The following is a 21,264-nucleotide window of genomic DNA, read 5'->3' as shown; positions in this document are numbered from 1 at the left end:
TTGCTGGTCACATGACTGGGTAGGCATGGCTTGCTGGTCATGTGACTGGATGGGCGTGGTCAGGTGACTGGCAAACCAAATACAAGTGGCCCTCACTTAATGACCGGTTGTTTAGCAAGTGTTCTAATTTATGATTGGCCTCCCCAGAGTTACTTGACCTGTTTTTGGAGTTTTGACAGCTTTAGATCAGAGGTCTAAATCCCACCCCTGCCTGTGTGTGTGTGTAAGAGAGAGGGAGAGAGAGAGGTTGGATCAGATCTCTTTCTCTCTCTCTCCCACCAACGCCAGAAAGCCACCATCAGTCAAAATTCATATTATTGGTCTCTGGGATTTAAAATTATGAGTTTGGTGGTCCCTTAAGTCCAAAAGTTTGGCTACCCCTGATGCAAAGGAATTTGCAGTTTCACTCATTGACTAGCACTGCTCTGGAGTCGGTGCCTCCAATGCGGAAGCGGTGGCAAATTACATGCCGCCACAGCCGCATTCGACGCGCTGCCCCCCTGCTGCCACTTAGCGCCCTTCTGATGGCCCCCTTGGGGATGCTAACAGGTGGCAGGGGGGCGTTAGAGGCGCCGGCCCTGCAGGTTCACCCATTGACTGTAGCACTGCCCCGGAGCTGGCACCTCAATGGGTGAAGCGGCAGGGCCAGCTGGTGCCTCAGACGCCCCCCTGCTGCCTCTTAGCACCCCTCTGCCGGCCCCCTTGGGGACACTAAGAGGTGGCAGGGGGACAGTGCATTGAACGCTGCCGTGGCGGCATATAACATGCCACCGCTTCCGCATTGGAGGCGCCGGCTCTGGAGCGGTGTTATAGTCAATGGGTGAACCTGCAGGACTAGAGCTTCAAATGCCCCCCTGCCGCGTCTTAGCATCCCCAAGGGGGCCAGCAGAGGGCTCTAAGAGGCGGCAGGGGAAGAATACTGCAAAATCCTCCTTCCCTCCCCACCCCACTAGCCTGCTTTCCAGCTCCGTTCTCCTGTGCAGGGCAACCAAAGAAGACCCAGCCGATCAGCTGGGACTCAATGGGAGGCAGAGCATAGATGGGGACGGGGCCAGTCAGAGGCAGTTTTGGCCGGTTCTCTGAACTACTCAAAGTTTCCACCACCGGTTCTCCAGAACTGGTCAGAACCTGCTGAATACCACCTCTGATGTTGGCTGTTGTGTGCCCAGATTTTGATCACGTGACCATGAGGACGCTGTAACAGTTCCTATATGTGTGGACCAGTTGTAAATTGTTTTTCCAGTGCTGCGTTTTAATTTTGAATTGTCACTAAATGAATGGCTGTAAATCAAAGACTACCTGTATTTTAATTCACATATCTGTCCATTTTCACAGGGGTGTGTGGTCTCTCTGAGCAAAAATGTGATGCCAGTGTAGGGAAGAAATGCTTCAAACATTTAACATATGTATATGTATTAGTATATAGTATATAGTGTTGGGCTTTTGAGTTTGCCATCCCATCCAGCACGGCAGGCCAGGCTGACTGAGCCTGTGAGGAGTTACGGTTTAATACATCTGGTGAACAGCAGGCTAAGGAAGACCATGCTACAAAGACTTACAGTATTCCTTCCCTAACGTAACAGCAGGAAATCTAAATTTAGCCCCCGGGTATATCCAAAATATACCCAAGAATCTAAAAATGTTATTCCTACTCTTGGGATTTCTTGTTACTCATATTAAAAGCTTGAGAAGGCAATTAGACAATTGGACCAACTGTATCAGCTAGAAAAGGCCTGGCTTCTCGTTCAAGCTCAAGCATAAGGAGTCACTTTCTTTAACCAGTGGTGGATTTCCAGATGTGCTGGATCCCAGTAGAAATCCCAAACTGTACCCTAATGTCTTTATCAGGCAGATGGATCATAAATACTGCATGTAGTTGAGTGCGCAATCAATCCACATAGGGTTTCCCAGTTTAATTCTTGGCACTTCTGCTCGAAGCTGAAGTGTGCAGCTCTTTTTAGCCTATGAAGTGGCACCTCCTTGCCTTTGAGCCGGGTGAATCCGATTCCTGGATTCTGTGGCATTTCCGCAGCACCTTTGGCATGTGTGTGTGTGTGTGTGTGTGTGTGTTTGTGTGTACCCATGCAAAAAAAGCACAACTGAAGTCTCACCACTTTGTGCATATATACAAAGAGTCAGAGCCTTGATTGCAGTACCACGATTGCCCTGTGGCCTTGTTCTCCACCCGCCCCACGTTTCTGCTTACACAGAAATTTAATTAAACCCATTCGGTTAATTGGATATACGGATCTCCATTTGCTGGACAATTTTCCCTTTCTGCTCATAAATTAGAGGCAGCTTTTGAAGGAGCTTGTATAAAATCCAGGGGCTTCAGGTTACTTCTCCACTCCAATGTAAAGAGTCCCGTAGAAAATGAAGGGAAAGTCCCCGACTTAAAATCAGGGAGAGCTAATGGTTGACGCAGAGAGCCCCGTGCAAAGGGAAATGAATATGGCGTGACAGCTTTTAAAGCTAATTATTATGAATGCAGAGGCCGGTTTTTTGTTTACAACTTCCTTTGGTTCTGCTAGACGTGTAAGGTTATTACACCTGTGGTTCTTGACTCATATGTCAGTTGTTAAGCGAATCACTGGCCACACGCAAGACATGTGATGGCGTGTTTGTTTCTCTTTTCTTTTTTTGGCAGATGCCAATAAAACACCAAGCCCTAGCAAAATTACACGCCAAAATGTGAGGGACTCATTCCAGTATAGCAGCTTGTGCGTGAATCTGGCGTTGTGTAATTTAGTCATTGTTTAAAAACAGCTTTCCTAACAGACAAAGCCTTCAATTATTCCTTCTCCTTAGGGCCGGGAAGGAACTGCTAAAATTTTGTAAGATAGCTTGAAAAAGTGTCTTCTCCAGCACACACATGCGCTAGGTGCTAAATATAGGAAAGCGTCTGGTTTTTTTTGTGTTTTTTGTTTCATTAAAAGCGCAATTCACAAGCCGGGTTACACCTAAAGCCTCAGCTATGTAAGCAACAGGTCAGACGGAAGAACGTTCTTGAAATGTAGGTTTCAGAGAATGAATGGAGTGGGCCCCTATTTTACAACAAGCAAGGCAAGAAAACTTCCCACCGCACAGGAAAATCAATGTTAGAGAGAAGGGTTTTTTTTCAGTCCCAACTTGTTCACTCTTTGTGTGTTAAGGATTATCTCTGAAGGAATGCATTCTATCCGTTTACAGTCTGAATAGAACAATCCAGGAACAGCTTTGCTACATGATCTCCTTGCAACGGATACTCCCTGGTTACAAGAGCCATATAATCCTTTAAAGCAGCCTCTCCCAAATTAGGGCCCTTCAGATGTTCCAAACTGCGCCCAGCGTCAGTGTCCGGGTATGATGGGCATCCCGTTCAACCCACGAAGGTGACCAGATGGTGAAGGCTATTTAGTGCATATCATTTAAATATCACATAATATGCAAGTTTTTGATAAGGTGATGGTGCGAAAACGAATGGCCAAGATTCATAATGCACGAAAGAGCAAGATCTGGGAATAAAAGAGCCTAAGACCAACTGAAGAACTCTTCCATAGAGTCTTGCCATCTTTACACAAAAGGAGTTCTGGTTTCAAGGCTGAGAAGGATTTCGACGTGGCTGAGAAAGACCTGGAAGAACCCTAGAGCAGACCAGTAAGAACCAAACAGTGCGAATACATTGATGGGCTACTACAAAATATGAAGAATATCTAAAGTTGCATACGTGATTCGTCAGACGAAGCAGACCACAAACAGCGCCGAATTCTTCCTACTGTCCCCATATTCCAGACTGTGTTCCATGTTAATCGTATTTAATAGCTTATCGAACAAGCTGAAATTGGTTGCGTTCACAAAAGGGGCTAATTCATAAACATGGTTTGCAAAATGCAATGACTCAGTTCACACAACCCATAACCAAACAAGCCACATGACCTGAAACTCTATCTTGTAGTTTAACCCAGCTATTTCTGATCTCTCATAGGTTCCCAACTTTCTTTGGTTTGGTCAAAAAAGAGTTTGGAAGCTCTCCCTCCTGTTTCATCTTAGCGGCTCCTTGCTGTATCACCAAGAAAGATAGCTGTCTGAATGCAGCCCCTCTTTCTTTCAGCCATATTCAAGATGGAAAGCCCCCCCAACCACTGAGGGGCAATTACTTGAAAGAAATCTCCAGTGATCACATCTCCAGATACTTGGGATCTTCGGCAACGATTCTGCTCAATGTGCCCAGCTTATTATCGGGGCCAACTAGAGGCCGATGCTCTGCTGCCCTATAGAAGGCCTCCCCTCCAGGATGGACCAGATCCCAACTCTTTAGATGATTCTGAAAGACCCACCTTTCCATGAAAGCATTTCTCAGCCTTCATCCGAACATTTAGATCTGGTTTTTTTTTTACTGAATATTTTTTGTGGCCATTATAACCTTCCTTCCTCCCTCCCTCCATCCTCCCACCTTTTCCCGTGCTTCCTTTATCTCTCCCTTTTTCTTTCCTTCCTTCCCTCCTTCCTCCCACCTTTTCCTGTTCTTCCTTTATCCCTCCCTCCTCTTCCTTCCTTCCTTCCTTCCTCCATCCTCCCACCTTTTCCTGTACTTCCTTTATCCTTCCCTCCTTTTCCTTCCTTCCTTCCTTCTTCCATCCTCCCACCTTTTCCGTTTCCTTTATCCCTCCCTCCTTTTCCTTCCTTCCTCCTTCCATCCTCCCACCTTTTCCCATGCTTCCTTTATCCCTCCTCCTTTCCTTCCTTCCTTCCTTCCTCCTTCCTCCCACCTTTTCCCGTGCTTCCTTTATCCCTCCCTCCTTTTCCTTCCTTCCTTCCTTCCTTCCTCTTCCATCCTCCCACCTTTTCCCGTGCTTCCTTTATCCCTCCCTCCTTTTCCTTCCTTCCTTCCTCCCTCCATCCGCCCAACTTTTCCCGTGCTTCCTTTATCCCTCCCCTTTTCTTTCCTTCCTTCCTTCCTTCCTCCCGCCTTTTCCCATTCTTCCCTTATCCCTCCCTCCTTTTCCTCCCTCCCTCCCTCCCTCCCTATGAATAGTCAAGTAGAAGTATTTTTTAATAAATAACAAAATGGACACATAGGAAAGGAAATCTGAGAGGAATCTAGGACTTCCTCTGCTGCACGTGCTCCAGCTGACAAAGATGAGGAAAACCCTTCCTTATCTCCTCTCCCCTCCCGGCCACCATCTATTGGTGAGGCGGCTATTTGGTCACAGAGAAGCCTGGGGGTGGGGGGGGGGGTGGCTCAGTCTCTTTGTTCAGGGAGCTGATGGAGGAAACAGACGTTTCTCGTGGAACCTTGTCTGCCTGGCCAGGACAGGACTGAGGAGGGAAATGGCGGGTTAAGAGGTGAGGGAGCCAGAATGTGGAAATCTGGCAATTGTGGCAACAACACCAAGGGGGCAGCACCAAGCCAGGCATAAGAAGTAAACTTCTCTGATTTTTCCTAGGTCGAAGAGAACATCTGGGGAGGCCAATTGCCTGTTGTGAGGCCTTCATTAAAACATTCTTGGACTCCCTCCATCAAAACGTCAGGCTGATTTTCAGGAGTTGTTGGTGGATGGGCTCTGGGGGCCACAGAAAAGCAATCTGGCTGCCGGTGGAAGATCTGGAGCCTCCCAACAACTCCCCTTTGGCTAGATGAATCATATGTTTATATAACAGGTAATCCCCAGTTCCTGCTCATAGAAACATCACATTGGCTCTCGCTCTCTCCCTACTGCCTCGCATTTCACTCACATCACCCCTCTTCCTCCCCGCTCCCCGCCCGCCCATTTCACACACACACACCCCATTTCCTAAAACACTGCCGTGCTCTTCCCTCACGATGAGTACTCAGATCAGGAGGAGTCGGATAGATGAAAACACACAAGATTTGGGGGCTGCAATTCATTTCTTCAGGTGCCACAGAGGGTCTAAAACTGATGCAGGATTTGAGGTGGGCTGGAGGTGGGAGGGAAGGGGAGAAGGTTGAGTGATTATGGAGACACAGATTGCATGTCACACACATTGCAAGTACCTATGAATTGTCAATGACGGAGGAGTTAAGTAGCTGGATTTCGTGATAGTTAAGGTGCTGGACAAGGAAGGGTGAGATGAAGGGGAGATGGGGACTGGAGACTAAAATATATGAAGAACGGTTGTAGGAACTGGGCTTGGCTAGTCTAGTGAAGAGAAGGACCAGGGGAGACATGACAGCAGTCTTCCAATATTTGAGGGGCTGCCACAGAGAGGAGTGGGGGTCAAACTATTTTCTAAAGCACCCAAAGGCCAGACAAGGAATAATGGATGGAAACTGAACAAGAAGAGTTTTAACCTGGAAACAAGGAGAAACTTTCTGACAGTGAGAACAATCAACCAATGGAACAGCTTGCCCTCAGAAGTTGTAGGAGCGCCATCACTTGAGACCTTCAAGAAGAGATTGGACTGCCATCTGTCAGAAATGGTGTAGGGTCTCCTGCTTGGGTGGGGAGGTTGGACTTGATGACCTACCAGGTCCCTTCCAAATCTGTTAATCTGTTACACTCCCACCTTAGGCTAGCTGGATGACTTGGTAGGCAGTTCCTCTCTCTCAGCAGAATCCACCCCACAGTCGGGTTGGAAAATAGGAGGAGGGAACACAATGCAAGCCACTTAACTTGTACAAATAAAGATAGCATAGGAACCCAAGACTGAATAAATAATAATTGTAATACAATTACAATTAATATTGTAATACAGTTCGAAGTTACAACAGCACTGAAAAAAGTGACATAAATGTTGCTCACATTTACGACTTTTGCAAGTTCCACAGTCACATGATCAAAATTCAGCTACTTGGCAACTGGCTCACATTTATGATGATTGCTGTGTCCCTGAATCATGTGGTCACCTTTTGCAACCTTCTGACAAGCCAAGTCAACGGGCAAGCCTGATTCACTTTTACTACTAACTTTTGTTACTAACTTTGCAACTGCAGTGATTCATTTAACAGCTATGGCAAGATGACCGTCTCACTTAGCAACAGAATTTTTGGGCTCCATTTTGATCATCAGGAGCATCTCAGGTTAAAAACTCAAACTATGCTTGTGGAAATGATCCAAAACCTTTTAATGTACCTGAGTTTAATTTCTCACTCAACCGTGCTGGTACAGCTTGTTTAAGATCTGCAATGCAAATATCCTGGGAAGTTAAAATGCTCTGACATTATTTTTGTCTTGTTTCTAAATCTGGGTGTGTTTCTTAATTCTTTTGTGCAAAGTTTGGTTTATTGGACATTTGTAGAATCCAGAGGGACACAACTGGCAGAGAAGGACAACCCACTTTCAGATTACTGTATAAAATAAGACTGACTCTCAACTCTAAATCATCACTCCAGTCACAGCACTTATAACAAAAGCTCTAATAACAAAACCATTGAAAAATCCATGCCAGGCAGCAGCGTTTTCACGTGAAAGGGATAGAAAGCGACCAGAAAACAACTTTGAATAAAAGTCCTATGACACAGCGGAAGGAGGCTTTGCAGAAAGATGCAGACGTCCAATACTATTCAGTATTTCAATTACCCATTTGAAGGTCCGCCTGGAAAATATGCTGGCTGGATTTGTGAATGATTTGAGCCCAAGGGGGGGGAAATGTAAAAAGACAGTGGACAAAGACAAAAAATAAAAAAATAAAGACCTCTATAACATGCAAAAAGCTGACAATTTGGCCTACTGCCAGAGAAGGGCTTAGTCCTTATTACGCTGCAGGGAGGACCCTGTAGTATGAGGGAAAAGAATATTTGAATTCAGCCAAATGTGCAAAGTCCAGCTCCAAAAGAAAAGAAATATGGGAAGGGCAGAAAAAAAGTTGAAAAACCTTCAATGGATAAATGAACTTTTAGCCAAGTGCAATCATAATCATATTAAGGATGACGTAGGGACCTATCCTGTGCCATCTTGGCATCATCCGGATGAGTTGGAACGGCAAGTCTCAGATTGGGTTCATATGCTTAGGTTAACTGTCATGTAGCTTGTTGTTGGTCTGAGTATAGGATGCGTGCTCTTATGGTTTAATCCCAACCTATGTTCCACAATCATACTTCCAAGGGTGCAAGAACAAAACCAAAATTGGGGGGGGGGGGGGAAGGGTAAAATATGTTGAAATTAGCCAACATCTCAAGAGATTTAGCATTTTTTAAACTTTTTTAAAGTACAGGTAGTCGTCGACTTAAAGCAGTTCATTTAGTAACCGTTCAAAGCAGAGGTATTCAGCAGGTTCTGAACAGTTCTGGAGAACGGGTAGCGGAAATTTTGAGTAGTTCGGAGAACCGGCAAATGCCACCTCTGACTGGAGATTTTACAGTATCCTTCCCCTGCCACACCCACCAAGCCACACCCACAGAACCGGTAGTAAAAACAAATTGAATCCCATCACTGGAACTTCAAAGCCACAATGGCACTGGAAAAAGTGACTTATGACTGTTTGTCATACTATGACCATGGAAGCATCCCCATGGTCACATGATCCAAATTCAGATGCCTGGCAATTGACTCATATTTATGACAGCTTTTGCGACCTTCTGACAAGCAAAGTTGATGGGGAAGCTGGATTCACTCAACAACCAGGTTACTAACTTATCGACTTCAGTGATTCACTTCACAACCGTGGCAAGAAAGATCGTCAAATGGGGCAAATTCACTTGACAAACATTTTGTTTAGCAATATAAATGTTGGGCTCAACTGTGGTCGTAACTCAAGGACTACCCATCATGTTCACTTAATTTTTTTCTTCTTCTTAGTGTTTTCCTGGGGGCGGGGGGCGCATTTTTTTTTTTCAGATCAACCTAGTATTTGATCTATTGACTGCAACAAAAATTGACCAACTAGCTCCTCACTTAAGCCTGACATCCTGGACTGGGAGAGAGGGACCAGCTCAAGTCATCCAGCCAGTTTACATGCCTACGGTGGGGCTAAAACTCACAGCTCCTTGGATTTTAGCCCTCATGGTCACCAAATTTCAAATGTACTGGTTTCAAAAATGTTAGGGTGTGGGGAATGTGCTGTCTTGTAAAACCTTTCAGTGATAATACCACCAAATATAAATGAACATTTTAAAAAAAAAGGCTGAGGAACCACTGGTAGTGCAATCTATGATATTAGTTTCATTTAATAGCACTAACATACTATATCTGGAAGGCACCGAATTGCTGCCAGATGCACTCAATGAGAATTCTTGAGCCTCTACAAGACTCTGTAGTGAACGTCAAGTCAACAATCAAGCAATAAAGTAGAGAATGGATCAAATCATTGGGACAAAGATATTTTTTAAAAAATACATGCATTGAAGTTTTTAAAAATTTGTTCTTTCTATAAGGTGCCAAGAGCATTATACTGTCATGCTCCCATCAAGAGTCTGAATCTGAGGGGGAAGACGGACAGCTCACAGAGAGCAGGACAGTGGCTCTGTTGGCTGTGGAGGAAACTGGGAAAGGGCAAAGTCAGGCTCAGCAGAGCAAGGGAGAGGTAGAACATGGGAGAGGGGGTTCAGGTGAAAACCAAGGCCCACCCCCTCCTCATCTTAGAGCACGCAGAGAAGAACACAGGAGAGAGCAACGTGGGTTGCATGGCTTATGAGGAAGGAAAGGGCCCTGATTCCCTTCACAAGGCACAGCTGGGGATGGAATTTAAAGGAGAGGCAGTTGTGAGGGGCGTTTGTCGGGAACAAACACTGAATTCATCGAGTATTGTGAATGTTAGCCTGCATTCCTGGCACTCCTTCTGTTTGCGTGAATTTATTGCCATGCTTCCACGAGATTATTTGCCTTGCTGGAATTATTGCACTCATTATCTTGCCCTCCTGGAGTGATTGATTGCAATCATTCCGCTTACAGAGTTTGGACTGGAATATCTGCAGCCAAAGGCTGTTGCAGGTTCATGGAAGAGCTTTTCTCTAGGCCGGAGTGTAACCGGGACATTGGAGGCAAAGTTGGAGCAAATAAAGGGACTCATACTTATTTTTTGGTTGTGTTGCTTTGTGCCATGCCCCAAGTCATCACATTCAGAGGTGGTATTCAGCAGGTTCAGACCAGTTCTGGAGAACTGGTAGCAGAAATTTTGAGCAGTTCGGAGAACCGGCAAATCCCACCTCTGACTGGCCCGCCCCCATCTATTTTCTGCCTCCCATCGAGTCCCAGCTGATCGGCTGGGTCTCCTTTGGTTGCCCTGCACAGAAGAATGGAGCTGGAAAGTAGGTTAGTGGGGTGGGGAGGGAAGGGGGATTTTGCAGTATATCCTTCCCCTGCCACGCCCACTAAGCCACGCCCACCAAACCACATCACCAAGCTATGACACACCTACCAAGCCACGCCCATAGAACCAGTAATAAAAAAATGTGAATCCCACCACTGATCACGTTATACAGTATATATCATGAATGAAGGCAAATATAAGTGTCCCAGGATAATGTTGCAGGATCCAATCTGCATCGGTCACAGGGACCAGAGGTTTAGTCTTTCGAACCTTTGGACTCGTGCTGGAGCCCATCTTCAGGGAACTTCTCTCTCACCAAAAATACACACATTGGGCTGGTCCCTCTCTCCCAGTCCAGAATGTCGGGCTTGGGTGAGAAGCTGAACTCAAAGTCTCTTCCATCCTGGCTGCTACAGAAATTCTATTTTATAATGCAAAAGAGAGCATCTGCTGTCTATTTCATTGACAAAAAAACAACAGGGGATTCTTGTTGCTGAACTAAAATATCCACTGCCCAGTCAGCGTGACCAGTGGTCAGCAATGCTTGTAGGTCAGCGGCCTCTAGTATGCCATAGTGCCAAGGCCCAGCCTTGCTTACAGCATTCCCAAAAGAGTTGTAGGCATTTGGGTTTTCTAATTGTTATTTTTTTAAAGACAAACAAAAACAAACAAAACATAAAGACATCCAACTTTCTTTCATGAATGTACAAGCAGTGTGTCGGTTGATTTGCAAACTTTTTGTGCATCCATTTCATAGTCTCAGTTACAGTTACATTGCACAATAACTCATATTATCAATCAAAAATTGAATACCCTAGTATCACTATTAAACAATCATTTGACTATAATTTTATTCATTCGTACTTTGCGAGATAACTATAACTTACTTAGTTTATTTTATAACAATTCATATAATCCTCCCAAATCTATCCTAAAAATATTTTATAGATATCATAACAAAAAAAGAAATACATCTTTATATATTCATTATTTTCTAAAATTCTACATATTCTATTATTGTATTTTATTATCTAACCATTGAAAGAAAAGGTCCCAAATTTTATAAAATTGTTTATCCTCTTGTTCTCTAATTTCAAATGTCAATCTACTCATTTCAGCACATTCCAATGTTTTCTTAATAATTTCCTCCTGTAATGGTATTTTCTCATTTTTCCAATTTTTAGCAAATACAATCCTAGCCACTGTTAATACATTTACAATCAAATATTTTAAATCTTTACTGTGGGTTTACTAATTGTTAAGGTTCACATTACCTATAAAGGCTGTGTTGTTCCCTGCAATTTTTGCCACATGATTATGCAGGAGAATACTACATACTACAAAAAAGATGTTGAGACCTTGGAAGTAGTTCAGAGAAGAGCAACTAAGATGATCAAAGGCTCGGAGACTAAAACATATGAAGAACGGCTGCAGGATTTGGGTTTGGCTGGCCTAAAGAAAAGAAGAATTAGGGGTGACATGATAGCAGTATTCCAGCATTTGAGGGGCTGCCACAAAGAAGTGGGGATCAACCTATTCTCCAAATCACCTGAAGGCAGGACAAGAAATAATGGATGGAAACTAATCAAGGAGAGAAGCAACCTGGAATTGAGGAGAAGCTTCCTAACATTAAAGACAATTAGCCAGTGGAATAGCTTGCCTTCAGGAATCCATCACTGGAGGTTTTTGAGAAGCGAATGGACAGCCACTTGTCTGAAATAGTATAGGTTCTCCTGCGTGAACAGGGGGGGTGGAATAGAAGATCTCCAGGGTCCCTTCCAGCTCTATTCTAATTCTAATAGGTGCCAGCAGAGAAACAATAAACAACCTACTCAAATTAGATATGAAAGTGGCTGGTTGCCCTAAGGAGAAACGAATGAGGAGCTAGCAATCAAGTATGAAAGGTCTCCAGAGTTTTAGTGCTGAAGAGAAACAGGAAGTTAGTGGTGGAAGCTTATCTTCCCAACTCAGCAAATGAAAGAGAAAACTGGCTTCTCATAATTGTGTAGCCTAAAGGGGTTTGTGCCGGCTTCTATATCGGCTGTATTCATATCCTTGCAAAAGTCATATTTCCCTCTGAATCCTCTGCAAGAACTAAATGGGTACACAAGTTTATTGCATAGGAACTGTATTTTTTTTTAATTGATTGACTGGACCTCTTTATCATGCCATGTTTTTAAATCATATTTGACTTGCCTATATAATGAAACTTTCCTTATACAGGAAATCCTCAACTTACAACTGCTTGCTTAACATCTGCTCATGTTTACAATGAACACAGAATGTAAAGCATCGCTTGATTGTCATAATTGGTCATGCCACCCACCCACCGCCATGTGAGGAACTTCGCAATTGGTCACCTTTACGACCTATTGCCATGTTCCACAGTTACATGCCCGCGATTCGCAATGTGGGTTTTGTTGCCAGTTTCTGGCAAACAAAACACCATTTGAGTGAAAGGATACACTTAATGACCATAGAGTTTGCTTAACAATCCCTGCCTTTACTTAACAACTGCCGCACTTGCTTAACAACATGATAAAAAAATGTCTTAAAAACACCTCTACTTAAAACCATAATGACTTAACTACTAGGTTTCCAGTTCCAATTGCAATCGTAGGTCGAGGATTACTTGTATTTTGTTCCTGTTTTTTCTAAAACAGGGACTCTGTGAAGCTTCAACGAAGAAAAAAGGGAGGGAAGAATTTAGTCCCAAAATGAAGAAGTACCTAATTGAACTGGATTACAGTCCTTCATAAATTCCAGCAACAGCATTTCCCCACCACCCCGCAACCTTCTCATCAACTGTCTTCTGGTGCATGTTTCCCTTTTAACATGTGGGCTTTTGATGTATATAATTAGCCTGCCCGGTTTGAAAAGCCCACCTTCATCTTAGTTTTGGCTCTGGCTATTTTAATCCTGAAGATGACCTGTAACACAAATGACATCTGTTTTGTGGCTGCCCTTCTAAAGTAGGTTCTAGCGCAAACAAAACCCCTCAGTCAAAATTCATACTAGCCACAATCTCTTTCCTCTATTCAGGAGAAGAGACAGCGCCTGCAATGGAAGAATAACTGAACTTTTACATATACAGTATATTAGCCCCTGGAAGACATTCACAAGGGAGAAAGCGCTAAGACATGCCCCTCACCTGCAAATAGAAAGGCTAAAGGAAAATCATGTATCTCGTTGAACAGCATTATGCAGAAGTTTGCAATTTCATGACACTGAATGTTTGCACATCCTTTGACACCAGAAACCCTATACTAAGCTTGGCTTGCTTCTCCCACCGTTCATTGAATAAACCACCACAACTAGTTTTATACACATTAAGCCATAAAACATGGTTTAATCTGGCTTGATTTGCGGAAAACCACCAAGTTGAAAGCAAGAAACCACACAGCACTGATGATGTTACCTAGTTGGATAATGAAACGTCTGCAAGACAAAAACCAAGCTCAGAGAGTACCAAGGACCCCCTCATTTCAACCCCGAAAACTACAAATATTCTCCTCTCTCGGTAGGAAGAGACCATTTTGTTACTTACTTGTAATGCGTCAATCTAGAAACAACCTGCAACACTCCGCATTCCACAACCTGCCATATGTCTCAAGGTAATTTTATTAACGTGTCTAGTCCTCTACAGGTTTCCCCAACCTTATATAGCTGGGGACTGTTTTGTTTTTCAGTCCCTTGGGAAAAAAAAAAATTGACAATGGGCTTAAAACTTGCTTCTCTTTGCATCTGCAAAAGTGAAAGGAGAGCAAGTATTGACAGTTAGGAAATCCCACCCTCCTTTAGAGGCCCCCAGGCAGAGGAGAAGTGAATTGTGATGGATTATGAAACCTGTCCTCCCTTCGCAATTCTCTACTTTCTAAGACTTTGCTGGAAAGCAGTCTGGTCTCCAGGCAAAACACTCAAAACACTCCCAGGCAAATCACGATTTCTGTTATGCCCCCACTATCATTAGGGAGCATCCTGTAATTATTACGAAAGGAGAAGCAAGAGAGAAAGGCTGCACACATTCCAGAGACTACAAGACCTTTGGTTGAAGCGGGAAGGAAAAGGTCTCCAGGCAAATGTATGAAGTAGGAAAGCTTAGAAGGGGCCAAGCCTCATAGAGTTTGAAGAATGAGGCACCCCGAATAGGAATTTAAGGCTCAGCATCACATGAATAAGTGCTCGTGAGAGAGCCAAGGAGTGGCACGGACAGACAACCAGTAGTGACCTCAAAGCTTTATCATCCATTGCAATATTCACACCAGCTACAAACAGAAGGGCAAAAGATTTCACACTGGTTTCTAACAAGAGTGAACAGTGGTTAGAGTGCAGTACTGCAGGCTACTTCTGCTGACTGCCGATTGCCAGCAGTTCGGCAGTTCGATTCTCACCAGCTCAAGATTGACTCAGCCTTCCCTCCTTCCGAGGTGGGTAAAATGAGGAGCCAGATTGTTGGAGGCAGTAAGCTGACTCTGTAAACTGCTTAGAGAGGGCTATAAAGCACTGTGAAGCGGTCTATATAAGTCTAAATGCAATTGCTATTGCTAAATCAGTTTTGTACCATTTTACGACCTTCCTTGCCATGTTGTTAAATGAATCACTGCAGTTGTTAAGTTAGTTGTTAAGTGAATCTGGTTTCTTCATTGACTTTGCTTGTTAGAAGGTTGCAAAAAAATGGTCATATGACTCCAGGACATTGGAACCGCGTAAATGTGAACCAGTTGCCAAAACATCTGCATTTTGCTTCTGTGATGATGGGCAGGGGTGGGATTCTACCGGTTCGGCCTGGTTCAGGTGAACCAGTAGCTCCAAGGATCAGCTGGGAGTGAACCGGTTCAGTTCGCTCCAACGATCAGCTGTTGGGCCCACCCACCTGCCCAGGCTCTAGGCTGTACTTTATATCCTGGTTTTCAAGCTCAGCTGATTTGCGCAGCACAGCGGATTGCCGCACATCAGCTGTTTAACACACAGGGATTGCTGGAGGAGGTTCAGTAGCAAACGCTCTGCATGCGCATAAAGCGCACACTCTCTGGACCGGTTATTACACCGGTTGAATCGCACACGTGACCATGAGGATGCTACAACAATCATGTGTGAAAAACAATCACAAGTCACTTTTTTCAGTGCCACTGTAACTTCAAACGGTCACTACGCTATAGAACGACTATAGAACGACTCTATAGCATCAAAACGACGCTATAGAGCACTGCACACCAGAACCACTAGACACAAGGACAGTTTTTTCCCAAATGCCATCACTCTGCTAAACAAATAATTCCCTCAACACTGTTTAACTATTACAAAGTCTGCATTACTAATCTTCTCATCACTCCTTATCACCCATCCCCCCATTGTGACTGTATGACTGTCGCTTGTATCCTTTCTATTTATATTGACTGTTTCCTAGTATGATTTGATTGCTTATTGTACCCTATGACTATTATTAAATGTTTTACCTGATGACTCTTGACTCTTCATGATTGCATCTTTTCTTTTCATGTACAGAGAGCATTTGCACCAAGACAAATTTCTTGTGTGTCCAATCACACTTGGCCAATAAAGAATTCTATCTATTCTTTCTTTCTTTCTTTCTTTCTTTCTTTCTTTCTTTCTTTCTTTCTTTCTTTCTTTCTTTCTTTCTTTCTTTCTTTCTTTCTTTCTATCTATCTATCTATGCAAACGGGGGTAAGTTGAGGACTATACCTGTAATTTCCCATCTATCACATGCAAATAGCAACTTTTGGGGGCATTCTGAGAGTCAAGCTCAGGCCCTTAAGGAATTCCTAACTGGAAGACAAACCCAAATAGGTCCGTAAAGCAAAAAGAAAACTTAAATACAGCTCACTATGCCTTAGCACGAAGTGTGAATGCAAAACTATGATTCAGAGATCCTCCAGATGGTCAGCATGGCTAATAGGATGAAGTCAAGTACACGTGAAGAGCTCGGGCTTGGCAAAACCCATGGCTATTATTTAACAGGAAATCTTTTTCACGAGGAAACAAACACATTTCATTGTGAGAATGATCTGGCAGCGGCTGACAGGTATTAAAATAGGCTGCTTACCCTTTACTTCCCAATTAGATGCTTAAAAAATAAATCTTCCTCTTCCTCCTGCTGTCCAGATGCTTTTCCCCCCTCTTAGAAGTGAAAGAAACAAGCTGTCCTATGAATAACTTTCTGCTATTAAAACAAACAACGTGGTTCTACCTCTTGTGTGCTGCAGACTAAACAATCCTGAAATTCTAATTTCTACTTAATATAGATACCCATTCAGACGCTTTTGATCACGTTTTCTTGACCTCTTGCTTTCTAAACTCAGCTTTCCATTCTAGCAGCTCCCTCCTGCTTTGGTCATGTTTGCACAATACAAACAGAGAGGAGCCTTAGATAGTACAAAAGCGTACAGCAGCCTTTTTAGACCACATGGATCATGATTTATTCCAACCCTCAGGCTCACTATAGCAACAAAATTTTTAAAAAATGACTCCCATTTTGGATCCCTTTCACCCACTGCTGTACATCAGGTTATTATTGCTTGAATACATGTAGTAGTCCTCGACTCACAAACACAACTGAGGCAAAACATTGCCATTGATAAGCAAGTCAGTTGTTAAGTGAGTTTTTTCCCCCGTTTACAGTCCTTTTTTCCAAGTTGTTAAGCAAATTGCTGCAGCTGTGAAGTGAATCATGCTGTCATTAAGCAAATCTGGCTTTCCCCAGATTTGAGTGTAAGAATCTGGTTGGGAAAATTATTATTGGTGAGCATGAACCCAGAACTGTACAACGGTCACAAATATGTTCCACTTGCCACGCTCCTGAATTTAGGTCACGTGATCATGAGGCTGCAGCAAAGGTCATAAGTGTGTGAAAACTGGTCATAAGTCACTTTTTTTTCAACGCCATTGTAACTTCAGTTGTTAAGTTGAAAACTACTTGTACAACATCCAAGTTAAAAGGATCCAAAATGAAATCTGATTGTATTTAAACATTTATTTGCAACCATAAGCTTTAATAAAATACATGTAAATGTGATAACCCGGGGCGTGGCATCAAAGCAACACAGACAGATAATCAATAAGAGCCTCTTTATTATCTCCAACTTTACCCCCAATGTCCAGGTTATCTTCTGGCTGGAGAAAAACTCTCCCAGGAACAGCCTTTGACTGCAGAAAATTATGTCCAAAACATGAGCAACACAAACTGTAACTTAAAGTTCAAACAAGCAAACTGAAGTAATTAGTTTGGCAGGGCAGGAGCAAGAATTTCAGATTTGAAGGCACAGCAAAACTCACATGGTTGGGAAGATGCCATGAACACAATAAGCTATGATACAAGATAAAGTCATGTTTGCTCCCAACAGCCTGCCACATGCAGCTTGCCTTTTTTATAAACTGTGTTCCCAGCTGTGGCCAATGAAGGGAATCAGGGCCCTTTCCTCCCCCATAAGCCATGCAACCCACGTTGCTCTCTTCTCCATTCCTCCATGCATTCCCTAGGATGAAGAGAAGGTGGGCCTGGTTCTTCCTCTGAACCCCCTCTCCCTTGTTCTATTTCTCCCCTGCTCTGCCCAGCCAGACATTGCCCTTCCCCAGCCTCCTCCACAGCCAACAGAGCCACACTCCCATTCCCTGTCAGCTGTCCAGCTTCCTCCTCTGGCTTCCTCCTCCGAGTCAGTCTCTGACAGGGGCATGACAGTAATTCTACAGCAATCCTATCAGTTCAGTCAGTATATATGTCCTTTAATATTAACAGCACTATGTGTCAGGATGTGCTTTTATATCTTCCATGCAGCCATTGCAAACGTTGCAACTTAAATGAAATCTGTTTGAGATCACACAACATGCCTAACCAGGACCCTAATTGCTAATTAAACCAGACAGGGACCAACTTAGTCACAGCTCCTTAATGCTGGATCTGGTAAGCACAGTCTGTAAATCACATCCCACACCCCTCACTTCCACTAGTCCTGCCTGGCATCCCATGAGCTATGCCTTCAGGAATTTATTACACCAGGTGTGTCTAGTAAGCCATTGGCTATTCAGGTACACCTGGACAAGATTTGGGCACTGCAGCTAATTAGACTTGGGAAGGGATATATACCGGTTCCACGTTTCCTTCATAAATTCAAGTCAACAGGTAAGTTTGGCAGAAAGAGGGAAGCTGGCCCAAAATCTCTCAGAAAAATTCTGAAAGTGGACTAGAACTTGGATCTCAAACATGACACTTCACCAGAAATGAAGTATCTAGTTTTCCCCTTGGCCAAGTTACTTTATAAAGAACCAAGGCAGAAATAACGTTTTTTCAGCAACGGCTGCGGCCTGTGCTAGCTTGGCCATTATAACGATTAAATGCAGATGCATCCTGCCCAGCTTCCTATCCCTCTCTTTACGGAAGTAGGAAGAGGTTCCTAATCAACAATTGCTTCCACGTCTGTGTGTGACTGTAATATAAATCTACCGTTTGCTTTAGACCACTTGTCTATCCTGGATTCAAGATGTTGAAATGCAGCGGCAGACAGGGTTCCCTGCTTTTTAAGCAGATATAGTTTTAAAAATTCCCCTTTCTGTTTTCCTTTCTAGAAGAGCAAAAGTCTGGGCTGCCAGACAATTTACTAATATTGTTGTTTTTTTTAAACCATTTTATTTTACAAATTAAACCTAATTATTTTATAGAGCAAATCGTTATGATTAAAATATGTAAAATGTATTATATTTACGGGCATGCGGACTGGGGACTTCTGGGAGCTGGTCCACTCGCCTTAAAATTACCACATTCGAAGAAAACTTATTTGTACACCTGGCACCAAGTCTTCCTCCAGCAGCAAATGAAGATGAAGAGGAGGAGGAAGAGAAAGAGGAGAAAGGAGACCCCCGGACCTGTGTCATCCATCCCCTTGGTTTTTAGTCTCTATTTAAGTCTCATTGATTTTAAGTGTTTTTATATTTATCTTTTTATCATTTTGTAAATCTCCTGGAATTGCTTCGTCAGTGAGATGGGTGGCATGTAAATTTAATAAATAAATAAATGATGGCAGTTAATGTTGCCATCACCCCGACATTTCAGCGTTCCCCTTTGTTATTTGAAGGACTTTCTTTTCCCAGTTACTTGTATCCAACTCACCAGAGTGGGGAGGCAGGGAATATTATGAGTCTTCTCTCTTAAGAAGGTCCATCTGGTGGGACCAAGAAGAAGGGACTACTCTGTGGTGACTTCCTCCCTTCACGTGGAACCTCATCCCCACAGAGATAAGATTGACCCCCACTTAACACTCTTTTGACAGGCCCTGATGTTATGGCCAGCAAGCCTGAAAACCCCAGTGCGATACAGAGCCCATCAGCTGGTTTGTTTGATTGTTGTCATGGGGAGAAGGGGGTTGTATCTAGGGTTTTACTTCATGAATGGAATTGGACAGCCATATAAATTGTATAAATAAATAACATGAAAAAAGCCACAAGATCCAGCCTATAATACATGTCTCAAACAGAGCTTCTGTCATGCCTCTGTCTGAGTCTGAATCTGAGGAGAAGCCAAACAGCTGACAGGGAGTGGGAATGTGACTCATTGGCTGTGGAAGAAACTGGGGAAGGGCAAAGTCCAGCTGGGCAGAGCAGGGGAGAAATAGAACAAGGGAGAGGGAATTCAGAGGAAGACCCAGACCCACCCCCTCTTCATCCTAGGACACGCAGGGAGGAATGGAGAAGGGAGCAACGTGGGTTGCGTGGCTTACGGGGGAGGAAAGAGCCCTGATTCCCTTCATAAGCCACAGCTGGGAACACAGTTTATAAAAAAGGCAAGCTCCCTGTGGCAGGCTGTTGGGAGCAAACATGACTTTACCTTGTATCATTGTGGCTTATCTGTGTTCCTGGCATCTTCCTAACTGTGTGAGTTTTGCCGTGCTTTCAAGTCTGAAGTTCTTGCTCCTGCCCTGCCAAACTAACTACTTCAGTTTGGCTTGTTTGGATTTTAAGTTACAGTTTGTGTTTACCCTGTTTCAGAGTGAATTTTCTTCAGTCAAAGGCTATTCCTGGAAGAGTTTTTTTCCAGCCAGAAGGTAACCTGGACATTGGAGGCAAAGCTCGAGATAATAAAGGGACTCATTGATTATCTGTGTTGCTTTCGTGCCACACCCGGGGTCATCACAGCTTCCATAGTGGCACAGTAAGGGAATAGCTCAGGTCTCTCAAACTCGTGGCCCACGGGCCATTTGCGTCATGCGCTGGCCATGGCCACACCCAGTTTAGTGAAGGGGGGAATCACGATACGTCACGTGATGCCGTGGGTTTGACACCCCTGGACTAGCTGAATCGACAATACCTGCCAAGTGCAGGGAGGTTGGACTAAGGTCCTTTCCAGCCCTAAGATTCTATACCACATTATGATCTGAATACTGAATTAATTCATTTGTAGATCATGAGGTGAACTGAACTGCCTCATCACCAATAACGTGACATTCATCCACCCGAAAAATCCCAGCAATAACACCAAATAATTTTAACTTTTGCAGCATCTTCCATGCAAAACAAAAAAACAAAAACTAGTACCTGCCTGCTATAGGTGAGATCTATGCACGGACAAGGGTGGAACGACCACTGGTAAACCTCTCAGAGTGAAAGGCAGAAATCTGTGGAACACCTGTAGTTGAGGCAACCTTGGGGGGAAAAGGGAAAGGGAATTTAACATTTTCCTAGAGGCAACTAGAATGTGAGAGAAACAACTTGGAACGTAGAAGAAATTTCCTGACAGAACAATTGATCAGTGGAACAAGTTGCCTCCAGAAGTTGTGAATGCTCCAACACTGGAAGTTTTAAAGATGAGATTGGACAACCATTTGTTTGAATTTGTATGGGGTTTCCTGCCAGAGCAGGGGGTTGAACTAGAAGAACTACCTGTATGGGGGAAGAGACAAATGAGAACATCTTCCTGTTACCTATGGTCGTCTCTGAAGTGGGGGTAGATGGTTGGGAGAACAAGGGAGGAAGCAATGATGTGTCTTGATATTATTGTGGACCTGATGTCATCATGGCTTGTACTGGATATCTACAGTGATTACCTGTTTCCATTTTTTTTCCTCTTTT

General features: G+C 43.7%; 1 protein-coding gene across 2 annotated transcripts in view; it reads right to left on the bottom strand.

Annotated features, from left to right (window-relative positions):
• PLXNB1 (plexin B1) overlaps positions 1 to 21,264 on the bottom strand; it is a 170,247-nt gene that overhangs the window by 114,569 nt on the left and 34,414 nt on the right. Inside the window, exon 3 of one of the 2 annotated variants that reach the window (XM_087923447.1) lies at positions 20,731 to 20,837. The exons of the other annotated variant lie outside the window; for it this stretch is intronic. The gene's annotated coding sequence lies outside the window, so the exon portion shown is untranslated. The remainder of the gene's footprint in view (positions 1 to 20,730; positions 20,838 to 21,264) is intronic. 2 annotated transcript variants of the gene reach the window in all.

The sequence above is a fragment of the Pseudonaja textilis genome, chromosome 2 (assembly GCF_049901715.1).
Source record: "Pseudonaja textilis isolate UNSWEBS1 chromosome 2, rPseTex1.2, whole genome shotgun sequence".
NCBI lineage: Eukaryota > Metazoa > Chordata > Lepidosauria > Squamata > Elapidae > Pseudonaja > Pseudonaja textilis.
The sequence above is the reverse complement of the archived record's forward strand: the minus strand, read 5'-3'. Positions and strand labels throughout refer to the sequence as shown.